The sequence below is a fragment of the Thunnus thynnus genome, chromosome 5, assembly GCF_963924715.1.
Source record: "Thunnus thynnus chromosome 5, fThuThy2.1, whole genome shotgun sequence".
Taxonomy (NCBI): domain Eukaryota; kingdom Metazoa; phylum Chordata; class Actinopteri; order Scombriformes; family Scombridae; genus Thunnus; species Thunnus thynnus.
This window is the reverse complement of record NC_089521.1, coordinates 23124079-23136357: the sequence shown is the minus strand read 5'-3', so window position 1 is coordinate 23136357 and position 12279 is coordinate 23124079. Positions and strand designations below refer to the sequence as shown.

Here is a 12279-nt window from a genome sequence, read left to right as displayed (position 1 = left end):
CCATCTCCTGCTGTTCCCTATTAAACAGTATTCACGAAAAATGAACAAACTCATCCAGGAGAAACCAACACAGTCATACAATGGGTTTTAACATGATGTGAGAAGAAAAAAAACAAAACAAAGCAAAACAAATCGAGGCGCTTAAAAGGAAGTGAACTGTCCTCTGCAGGTCTGGAAAAATGAACCTTAAATAAAACTGAAAATTCAGAGCTGGTGTTTGTCTTGCTGTTGTGTTCTCACCACCTTGATTCAAACATGTTGCACTTTAAATAATTAAACTTGAAAGTACTCAACCACCACACTGAATATAACTCCAATCTGAGGAAGGTCGCTATAAATCAGTCTTTGTTTGTTATTCCAAAGTCTCCCACTAGGGGGCGGATCACTTTCTGTCAGTGATGAAGCTCTGCAGTCAAACTTCAGTCAAGCACACACAAGGTTACAAGAATAACACTCTGCTACTACACCTTTCTGATGCACCTTCATGTTTTTACCTCTTAACAATAATCTCAACACAAGTATTTATTCAGCAGGTTTGCGTATTTAATGCAAAGTTGTTGCAGAAATGAGTGAGTGAGGTGTTAACACTTTTTTTTTTTAAGTACTCTTGTTTGTCTTTTCAGGGTAGCACTGCTCAGCTTGCAGCTCTGCACTTTCCCCTGGCCAATGCAGCAGTAGATACCTGCAGCAGACTGTTTTTTTTTTTTTTTTTTGTCCTGTACGACTTCTGGCAGACACAGGGAGGAGGAGCACAGTCGATACTCATTCAGCAGCTTCATTATATCCACACTTAATCAGGTTGCCTCCTAATATATTTTCCCCCCTTGTTGATTTATGTGTGACTGACAGCAGATATGGTTCCTTTTATGCTCTGTCTGGGCAGTGAATAAGCCATAAATTGGAAGTGAAAGCCAAAAAGTTAGTCGTGGTGTAAGCTGGACGTTGTGGGTCGAAGCTGCCCCTCTGGTTTCAGTGCTCCAGGTGCTGAGGAGGCACCAGCAGAGAGGAAGGTGAGTGTGTGAATAATGCAGGCAGGCAGCAGATTCAGGGGCTGTGACAATGAGTCAGCAGCAACACAGAGGGGGGGAAAAGCTCTGCTGAGTGTTCCTGGACCAACACACACACACACAGGCAGGCAGACGCTGCACTGAAACATAATGGAGGCATCTCTGTGTGCCTGACATATTTAAGAATAGCTCCCTGTTTATTTTCCACAGCTACAGTAAATAACCAGTGTTTGGGTTTTTATTTTCTGTTAGAGTGAATCACTGTGGGAAAAGACTGGCACAGAATTTGCCTAAAAGCATGCCGGATTTAATTATTAAGTGCTCTGTGACAGACAGTGTTGCTAAAACGAATGATTAGTTTATTGATTTGCTGGCTTTGCTGAAACTGCATATTCATGCTCATTATCATAAGGGGACGGGGAGGACTGGAGGCTGAGGATGAATGATGAAGCAAAAGAGGTTAGAGGTAATTCATATAGATTAATCACTTTTTAGTGTTAAGGACTTTGATCAAATAATAAAAGAAAATTATTGTTTTTTAATGATTAATAACAAGGTTTGAGATTTATAGCATCGTCGCAGGTTAGTGCGATTAGCCTGAACTCCTGGGAAAACTCACCAATTTTGCATTAAAGTCAGCTGAGTTTTTGTAAACGTACAAACAGCATTTAACGATGGTCAGGTGTTACAACAGCACAAGCAGAAAAAGCCCTGATTTTTCACTCCTCCACCAAGCCGGCCTCTGCAGGAGGTTCAGGAGCAGCCTGTTAAACTGCTGAAATCTCATTTTTCCTTCAGGACTGCAGATTTGAAGGCATGTGGAGAGGGCACGGTAGCTGCAGATGTCTGTACTGAGAGGCATGGATGGGTTATGAGACGTGTAAAAGGCCTCCGCTCCTCTTACATAGGTGCCAGACCCCTAGAATGAAAGAGACTGGTTCAGTGGTTCTGCAGGTGAACTCTCAGGTGCTGCTGTTGGTTCAAAAACTGCTGAACTTCAGTATTTAGTTTACATTGTAGATGAAGAGCGACTGTGTGACTCCTGGCCAAACCTTCCTGCCACAGCAGATCCACACCGACAACGATCTGTACAGATTTATACAAAATAATACAGCACACTTTTAAAATATTACAGGAAACCATCAAGGAAAGCTTGAGATGGAGATTATATTTTCTTAAAACAGACCTTTTCTGCTGTCAGACTGCTTAAAAATCACTTAAATTGCTTTACTGTTATTTTAATGAAATGTTACTGTAGCCTCACAGTGGATTTGGTTGGAGGCTACTCAATATTAAAAGAAACTATGTTAATGTTAGCACGCTGACATGCTGATGCTAATGTTTAGCATCTTAGTTAGCACATTAGCATACTAACATTTGCTAATTAGCAATAAACACAAAGTACAACAGAGGCTGATGAGGATGTCATTAGTTTTCTGTATGTTATTTCCCCACTAGAGCACTGCGCTCCGAAAAAGCAGGCTTACTGGTGGTTCCTACAGTCGCCAAAAGTAGAATGGGAAGCAGAGCCTTCAGCTATCAGGCTCCTCTCTTGTGGAACCATCCTCCAGGTTCGGTCTGGGGGGCAGACCCCCTCTCTACGTTTCAGAATAGGCTTAAAATGACTCACCTTGGACCAGCCCTTAGTTATGCTGTTATAGGCCTAGACTGCCAGGGGACTTCCATTCTTTTACCATTAATACATGTTACTAACTTAACTTGACTTCTTCCCCGGAGCTCTTTGCGCTCTCTCATCCGCAGGAAACCCCATGGACCATGCTGACGTGTTGGCGTCCTTCTTCTGTCCTTCTCCAGCTGTTGCTGTTTGTTGCTGCTAGTCATGTATCTATTGTTGTTGTTGCTGTTGCTGTAAAATTGAATTGAATTGAATTGTTATGTCATCAAGTATTGAACAAATTTGAATTTGGACCTGATGGTGGCGTTAAGGGATCACCAGAATTACTGCAGTTCATCCTGAGGGGAACATGAATGTTTGTACAAAAGTCAAGTAGATGCAGAAATAATTCACAGAATAACATCACATCGCTACTTAAACCAGAGCTCTGTAACAGTCAGTCCACACAGAGGCTCTGTTGGGGCCCCTGACCCCCCCTCCCGGCACCCAGCACCTGTACCTGCTCAGCAATCCATCTATGCTGAGAGGACTGACATCATCTCTACAGCCAATGTAATTTATCTTACCTAAACAGAAAAGTTTTTAAGTCATATCAGAAACCCAGCAGTTTAACTTCAAGCCTACATGTTTCAGTAAGGACGACAACCTGAACTTACATTTTGAGGTTATGTGGTTTTCATATGACAACGTTATGATGGTTGATGATACACACACACACACACACACACACACACACATATATATAGATATATAGTTTCCTGGCCCTGGTCTGGCTGCCTGCATGGGAAACCTGCAGGGACCGCTCTCAGCAGAAAGCACTCTCTCCATTTGTCAGCCTTTGACAGGCTCTCTCACCAGTGGAGACGCTGGCCCTGCCTGCAGCGCTGCATCCACTGCAAAAAATTACCATTTAAGAAGTTATTCAGTCTTATATTAAGCTATTAAAACGAGAACTAAACGATCAGTTATTTAGTTAATTAGTCAGCTGACGTAAAATTTATGTAAAACTACTTTGGTTGTCGTTAAAGTCGTTTTTGAAGAAAAAATGAAATCATTCTGTTTCCAGCTTCTACAATGTGAGAATTTGCCACCTTTCACTATTTTATGTTGTTAAATGTTTTGGGGGTTTGCACTGTTGGTTTGACCAAGCAAGACATTTGAAGACATCACCTTGAACTCTGGGAGATAACAAGAGGCTTTTTAAAGTTTTCTGATGTTTTCTGATTAATCAAAAAAAAAATCAGCACTCTAATCAATAATGAAAATATGTTAGTTAAGTTAGTTCCAGTCCTAGTCAAAGCGATGAAAACCATGATTGTAAAATGCCAATAGGACTCGATAATTCCACCTTTCTCCTGAGCTTTTACATTTTCTTGAGACAATTTTGGCAATTTTATGATGTAAGAAAAAAAGAAAAAAACACAACACTTAATTTACATGAACTTATTTCACCTTATTGGCACATATTACTTTTCCTTGCTCTCAAGATATTAATATTTAAAAGAGACTCAATACTAGATTGGATATTTTTTGCAGTGTGTACAACTCTCAACTGACCCACACGAGCCTTTACTGTAAATTCCACCAGCAGTCCAGTTAATGTGTCCTGGCCAGGAAAACTGACATGCTCCTCCATCATCGTACAATATGTAATGGCTCTGCTGTGTGAGCTTGATATGTAGAGCAACATGGACACATTTATGTCCAACACAGTGTCTCTGTCCTCTCCTCTAACCTCGGAGAAAATACATCAAATTCATGTTTTATTACATTTTTCTATTTCTGGCTGTTTGTCGAGGAGACCTGACTGCTCTCAATAGTTATCAATATTTAACCTGAACATCAAAGTGAAAGTGAGATCGAAACACTGCGTGCAACGTGACATGATAGCTTGAGATCTCTTTCCAAAAGCACCCTGATGCTGAGGTTTGTCAACAAATAAATAATAAATAAATATAAATGATGTCCTGATAAACAAATGAGACTGAACTATAAAGATGGCGGTAGACGGGTCTTTGTCGCTGGATTATAATTTGCAAAACTTTTGCAAAATACACATTCTTACACTTGAGAGAGTTGGAGGAAAAGATTGATACCACTCTATGTGCACACATATGCACGTTTCCTGGTCTATATTTACATTCTGGGCCCAGCATGGAGCCCCTCAGTTCAGCCTGGGCTTTTGATTTGCAGGGACCATTTTACATACACATTAACCTCAACTTTGACTATGTTTAGCATAGATATCTGACAGTATGTAAATAACAGAAAATCATAAAAAGCCTAATATGTCTCTTTAAATATGAAGCTGTGGGTTAGCTTAGCATGACAACCATAAACGAGGGAAAATAGTTTGTCTGCTCTGTCTGAAGGTAACAAAATCCATCTACCAACATTTCTAAAGTTTGCTAATTAACAAGTTATATCTTGTTTGTTTAATTCATATAAAAACAGAAATGTAAAAATGTAAATTTGTGGTTTTACCAGAATTTTGTGCGGGACTATTTCTTAGCTTTGGGGGTTGCTGTGATTTCCTGGAGTCACTGTGAGGTTGCAGACAACCAGAAGAGACTCCAGAAAGTCACTGCTCTTGGCACATAAACCCCCAGTAGTGAACTTTGGAGGTGCTGGTAGGCAGAATTTGTTACCATTGGACAGAGCCAGGCTAGCTGTTTCCCCCTGTTTCCAGTCTTTATGCTAAACTAAACCAACTGGCTGCTTGAAGTATAACGGACAGACATGAGTGTGATGTTGATCGCCCCTATCAGCAGGACTGATTGAAATGATTGAAAAACAAAGGTTGAGGTGTTGTTAGGGTTAGGAGAACATTGTGGTTTGGGTTAAAAATACTACTTTGTTAAGGTTTGGAGACCATCATCGTCATGGATACAATAATACAACTTGGTTACGGTTAGTGGATAATTGCTGTCATGGTTAACAAAAACAGAAGTTGACTGTCGGTAAGAAATGTGAAACGAACAACAGCCAAGTTTCATCATTTTTACGGGCTTGGGAGGACAGTCTCTGCTTTCCCACCAGTGAACCTGAAGGAACTAAACACCCTTTCCGTCATTAGCATGACCTTTGATGGTGGGTCAGACTCCAGCCAGCCTTTCACAAACAACGTTCTTCTGTTCATGTGTATCTCAGCAGCCCCCCCGGTGCACCAGGTGATATGCTTTTGTGGTTCTGTATTTTCTAGACTCCTCGATCACCGTGCTGTGATGTAATTGAAGCGGGAAGGTCACAGCGCCGGTTTCGTTGATGTTTTGAATTTTCTCCCCAGACAAGCACGCTGACACTGCACACCGGCCAGGAGGAGCTTGTAAACTGAGATCCACATTGCCTGATACCACAAGGACATATGCAGACTACGGCACTGATACAGATCCTTACCTTGTGGGTGAACAGATAGAAAGGAAAGGTTTAAGTAATCTCAAAATGCAGTCTTAAAATAAGTGAAACATCCCCTCCAGACATGTTTTAAGACATACAAATACTCTGCTGTGAATTATCATTTGTGTCTGATGTCTTTTTTCCATAAAAAAATCAATTAATTAGTTAGAAATCATTGAAATGACTCCTTCTGACTCGTTAAAAATCCAGAATCTATAAATGTATAAATGCAAATATTGTTCATTTCAAAAGTTTAACTGCTGGACTCAAGATGTCTCCTACTTCACTGTCAAGTCTATTCTCAGTGTTTGTGCACTGGACGCTTCAAGTTTCCAAATCACACTTGTGTAAGTTGAATACTGGACCAGGATTGGCTTCCAAACTAGTTGTGATGTCACAAGTCATGCTTGTAGATCCACGTCTTAAACTCGATATTTAAAGGTGAGCACAGAGAAACTTTCCTCCTCCAACAGACAAATGTGAAAATAGTCTTCTGGTGTCAAACTGCATTAACATCACTGTGCACAGTGACGCTCAACTTTCAAGTGAAGTAACAATAAACGAAATACAGTTTTTAGTGGAGGGAGACTTTAAAAATATCTGCCAACAGAGGGAGATCATGGATAAGTGGACGTATGGATGGATTGATCAGTTTACAGATGACGGTGGTGGAAGAAGTACTAATGTAAAAATACTCTGTTTATATGTATTCATTCAAAATTCTGCTTAAGTGAAGTACAGAAGTATTATCAGCAAAAAGTACTTCAAGTAGTCATAATGCAGAATGGCTTTTTCAGAGTGTTAAATATGTTTGATTAGTGGATTTTTATCACTGACATGTTCAAATGTAAGCAGCATTTTAACAGAGTTGATTGAGGTGAAGATCATTTTAACTACTGTATGAACAGTTGGGTAATTTAAAGACCCTGCACACTCACAGTATATATAGGCGTGCACAAAGTCAGCTTGATTGATATCTTTCTCACTTTACTGTTAGTTTTGTTGCGGGACAAATAAAAACTCTATCATTTGTATTAGTACATACTAAGCAGAGGTCTAATCAGTGTCTGTGTTGGTGCGCAGGGCCTTTAATCTATAATGATGCATCATTTTTTATAAGTTGATCGTATGTTTTGTATGTAAAATCAAAGTAACCAGCAACTAGTCTAAAATGTAGTGGAGCAGAAGTATAAAGTAGCATAAATAGTCTTGTATTTTACTCAAGTATTCCCATTTTATGCTCTTTTATACTTCTACTTATCTATATTTCAGAGGGTAATATTGTAGTTTTTACTCCACTACATTTATTTGACCACTACAGTTTCTGCTTATTTTGAAGATTGAGGTTTTATATACAGAATAAGTGATCATCTTATAAAATATAATGCTTTATATTAGATTTAACTACCCAATAATATATAATCCACTATAAATTGGCTTTACTTTACAGCCACAACATAAAATGCTGCACACACAGTAATACATCTGTAATAATAATCCAATAATATAATATCACACTGAATGACACTCTGCAGTCCTTCTACTTCTACTTTTGATACTTAAAATTCATTTTGCTAATACTTCTGATTTTGAACGCAGGACCTTCTTACAGTGGAGTAATATGCTTCATATTTTTCCACCAACTGTAAAGAGTAAATGTACTTCATTACTTTCTACCACTGACAAACAGACATATTGGAGCGTGTCTATACAGTCCGTGTACACCATCATACGTTATTCTTAGCACACTGTGATGGCAGATACTACACTACATGATGAGCAAACGTGTCTACGTCGATAGAAATTGGATAAACTAATACATAAAAAGATCAGTGGGTGATTCACGATGAACCGATTCCCTCTAATCCTGAACGCCACTTCCTTCTTTGGATTGTATCGTGTCAGCTGTATCACTACAGTGATGTAGGGCTGTCAGTGGCCCGAGGTAAAGAGGTACATTTAACTGGCCTGAGTTTCACAGAGACCATTTGTGGACTTCCACAAGGATGAGGAAATTATGGACGTGCCCTTAATTATTAAACAAGTGTGTCAGCAGCCCGGCCTGATGGAGGTAATGCAAAGAGGAAGTGGGCCAGAGAGAGGGCCTCGGGGATTGGGGGGGTTAAGAGAGGCTGGTGGGCTTGGACCTGGGGGGCGGGGTGGTGTGAGGCCCAAGGGCTTTGGCTCAATCATGGAAGATCCAATAATGCTGTCAAAGCTATTTTGCACATTGTTAACATTCAGAACCTACGTGAGGCCGTTAGAGGTGGACTACTGCGCAGGCATCTCACTGATTTGGTTTTACACAGCGGTAAAAACCGACACCAGAGGACACTTGTGATTTGATATAGAGCATATCATACGATACTGTGCATGCACAGCTGATTGAGCCACAATGAAAAGGCCCTTGAGAAACTTTTTGGATGACGTCAACAGGAATGGCATGGAGTTTTTGTACAAGGGATATGGGATGAGTGTCTGTCTTTAAAGAAATCAATCAGGGGAATATCAAGTGAGCCAGAGGCCTGACTCAGGCAAATCAACCATCCTTTGAGCGTGTGTGAGAAACAAATTGAAAGACAGAGAGGGAAGCGCACGCAGCCACAGTACATTTGTACGCAGACATGGCCACAAGCGCTGAACTGCCTGATAAAAACACATTTGCTGCCGGACAACTCCTCATTCAAAGAGATGTATGCAGGCAGTTGTAAGATAGACAGAAGAGCGAGGCGTTAAGCTCGATGGAGGCCTCCTGCACTGCTGACCGACAGCACCTCAATTAGTCCAACACACTGATCAGGGATTACCAGGGCAGTGGCTTAAACCACAGTTTCAATTACATGTTTCTCGTTTGCATGTGGAGTCTGTCACCTGGGTGCGAGCGTTGACCTGAGCGTTCAAGTAAACATCAATTACTGGAATTATGACTGGAAAGGAACGATACAGGGAAATTCAAACCATGAGGCCAATTACATTTAAGTTAAGAGGAAACTTAGATTTGCATGAAAGAAGATGGAAAAAGTAGTTTCATTATGAAAAACCTGAACTAATAACTCCATATATTACATTAGAAATTAATGTGTTTTGGAGTTTTGGCATCACCAAAAGTTTGTTGTTATTATCTATTCATTATTATTGTTATTTTTTGTATGTTGCTGTATTGGACTGTTTATATACTGTATATATATTGGACATATTATGTGTTTTGATTCTTTTTTCTTATCTAAATACTTGTGTTTGTCATAACACTCTTCTTCATATTGACAAAGATTGTTTTTTTTCCAGTTTGTTTTTTTCAAGATAACATTAAAAAGATAAGTATTCAAAAATCATTAATTAGTGAGAGTGAGTCAACCTCTTAAAGAATTAGTCTGGTAATATTCTTTATTTTTCTTATTTTCAACAAATCCCATGAAACACCAACAATGAACTGATGCTACTAACAAGAATTATCTGTGTAGCCAAAGCTTGATCCTTTGTGAGCTCCATTGTTGCCCAAAAACCATTAAAAACACATCAGTGAGCTGCACTCTTGTTTGGGAGACATGTGCCTTCATATCAAGGAACATGGCACTGTAGTTTATTTTTAGTCAATCCCGCACGCACCGTCCCGCTGCTGTAAACTCTCACTAGCAGAGCAAATCCGCAGCTGAAAATAGTCCCCAACAAATGCATTATTTACTCCTGTTTGAGTGACGTTTGCCAAAAAACTACAGTGCCCAGCTGCTTCTTTTTTTTTAAGATAATATATATTCAGGATGGAGGAAGGAAGATTTATGTCTTCAGTAGGACTGAATGGGCTTGGTGCTGAGTGAAACACATGGTGGGGAAGTTAGAAAGTATTGAGAGATGGAACACATTGTTCAATCTGGTGTTTTCATGGGATTTGTTGACATTATCAAAGACACAGAATATTGCCAGCCTCATCCTTTAAACCTCACTGAGCAGCCGGTCATGATAAACACTTCCTGTGCAGTCTAACATTGTTCAAACCCTCAGAGCTTTAATTTAAAGTTTAGTGGAGATCCCAAAGTTTCACAAGAGATGTAGGATATTTTTATTTGAAGGAAGTGTGTATCAATAACAAATTGTAGTCTTCGGTTTGGATATTTCACTCGGTGTAAACATCATAGCTTCAATGAAGAGTTGCAACAAGCCAGTACAGAACAATGTTTCCATCATATGAAAAACACACTCTGCCAATCCTTCTCCGTCTCTACGACGCAACGCAGAGCGAGCTGAAGAACTGCAGCTTGACGGATAACAGGCCTAAATAATGATAAATCCAATGTCAGCTGAGTAATAGCACCCAATACTTGAAAAAGCTGTGGTTTGGTAAGAAACAGTCTTGGACGGTTGACAGCACAACCACCTCTTCAGTGTCCGTGACCATCAGCTGTTAATGTGAGTCTTCTGAAGAAACACCTGCACTGCCGTTCTGTTTGAAACAAAGCAAACGCTGACATACACAAGCACTGCTCCTTGGGATGGATCTGAGGATTTGGAACAAACTGAATTGTCACGATTCCTTTGTCTCCTTACCTGTTGCCACCTCCCCAGTGGTTCTCTCTCTCTCTCCCTCCCTGTGTGTGTGTGATTGTGTGAGAGGAGACAGATGTGCAGAGCAGAGCACCACCAGCTGCAACCCGTTCCATGATCAAGACCTCTATTTATCCTCTGCCCTGCCAGACCCACACTGCCAGATCGTAGCCTCTGCTCAGTCAGTCTACGCTTTGAGACATTTCTCCTGCATTTATAAGTGCTGTTTTCCCTAGCATGACCCTGTTCCCTGTAGTCCTGTCCGTTCTGTCTCCAGTTCCTGTCTCCTGTCCTTCGTCTTGTCAGCCCTGCTCCCACAGATCCCGCTTCAGACTTGCGTGCCTCTGTCCCAAGCTCCCCTTACCTCAGCCTCAGCCCCATGTTCTCTGCTACCAACCTGAGCCTCCCCAGGCCTGCATCTCATCTTCCCCCCTCCCTTACCTTCTCCTACCGTGTCCCTGTCTCCTCGCCTCTGTGTGTCTGCACTTGGGTTCATCTGGTCCATCCCCACATAACATGAACTGTATTTATGATCATCTGCCATTGTCAATATCAGTCAAAATACACTTGTTTTGTTGTTTTTAGCAGACAGTTTAAGGTGAGACAGGGAGGAAACAAGGGGAGAAAAAGAAAATGGGGTATGACGATTTGGTGTTGCATCTAGTAGAATATTTAACACTAAGTCTTGCAGTTATGCCAGCTACTAACAGGCCACCAGTTTGCGCCATTGGTTGCCGACACATAAGCAAGCCTTACCTGAACCACGTTGAGTTCAAATTGTCTCCTGCAGTGTCGCCTCCCATGCAACAATGAGTCCTGGCCTGGGACATGGCAGTTATATATTCAGCTAACAGGATGCCCCAAAATATACTTGGGTTGGACACCCAAGTGTTCCTTTGTGAGGGAAAAGAAGATAATTTTTCTGACCTTAAAGCCTCTTAAGGGGACATAAAAGGATGAAAATGGATGTTAAGGGATTAAAAATACATGCTCACTCCGAATGCTAATGGAGGACGAGGAGAAAGTAAACACAAGCATGTAAACCGCTACCTGAGTCATGATTGGATCTATGAATAGCTCTGTGTGTGTGTGCATGTAGGTGTATAAGAGACATGAAACAACAAAAGAGAGAGAAAACTAATAGAAGCAGGTGTGATATCCCTCTCCTCCTCCTCCCCCTCCTCCTCCTCCTCCTCCTCCTCCTCCTCCTCCTCCTCTTCTTCTGTACGATGCCGTGTGCTATTACGGTCCAGTGGAGCTTCACAGCACTCAGGAGAGAGAGAGAGAGCGAGAGACAAAAACAGCAGACAGACACAGAGCGAGAGAGAGTGTATGAGAGTGTGTGTGTGTGTGTGTGTGCGAGAGGAGTGGGACCGGCGCCAGCTCACCCCACCCTTACTGTTGCCTGCAGAGTGAGGAGTGCTGCATTTCCTGAGGGCAATGCAGAGGACAAGGAAGAGGAGGCTCACTTCTGTTAAGGTCACCCAACACAGCAAACACAGAGCAGGACTGCAGACACTCAGAGCCTGCGGCGGACAGACTTGAGGGGGGACAGAGACACCGAGAGAGAGAGACCAGATGGACAGATAGACTCACCAGGATGCCTCTGCTGTCCAATGTTCTCTCCACGAATATTCAGCTTCACGCCATCACAGGACAGAAGTAGCAATGAATCATTTTCACACCCCAAAAACTGCGCCT

At 41.3% G+C, this 12279-nt stretch overlaps 1 protein-coding gene across 2 annotated transcripts in view; it reads left to right on the top strand.

Moving 5' to 3' along the window:
* Window positions 1–207, top strand: part of cnot4a (CCR4-NOT transcription complex, subunit 4a) — a 10598-nt gene extending 10391 nt beyond the window's left edge. For both annotated transcript variants that reach the window (XM_067590224.1, XM_067590223.1), the window contains exon 13: window positions 1–207. This exon is cut by the window's left edge and continues 1911 nt beyond it. The gene's annotated coding sequence lies outside the window, so the exon portion shown is untranslated.
* The last annotated feature ends 12072 nt before the right edge of the window (window positions 208–12279 follow it).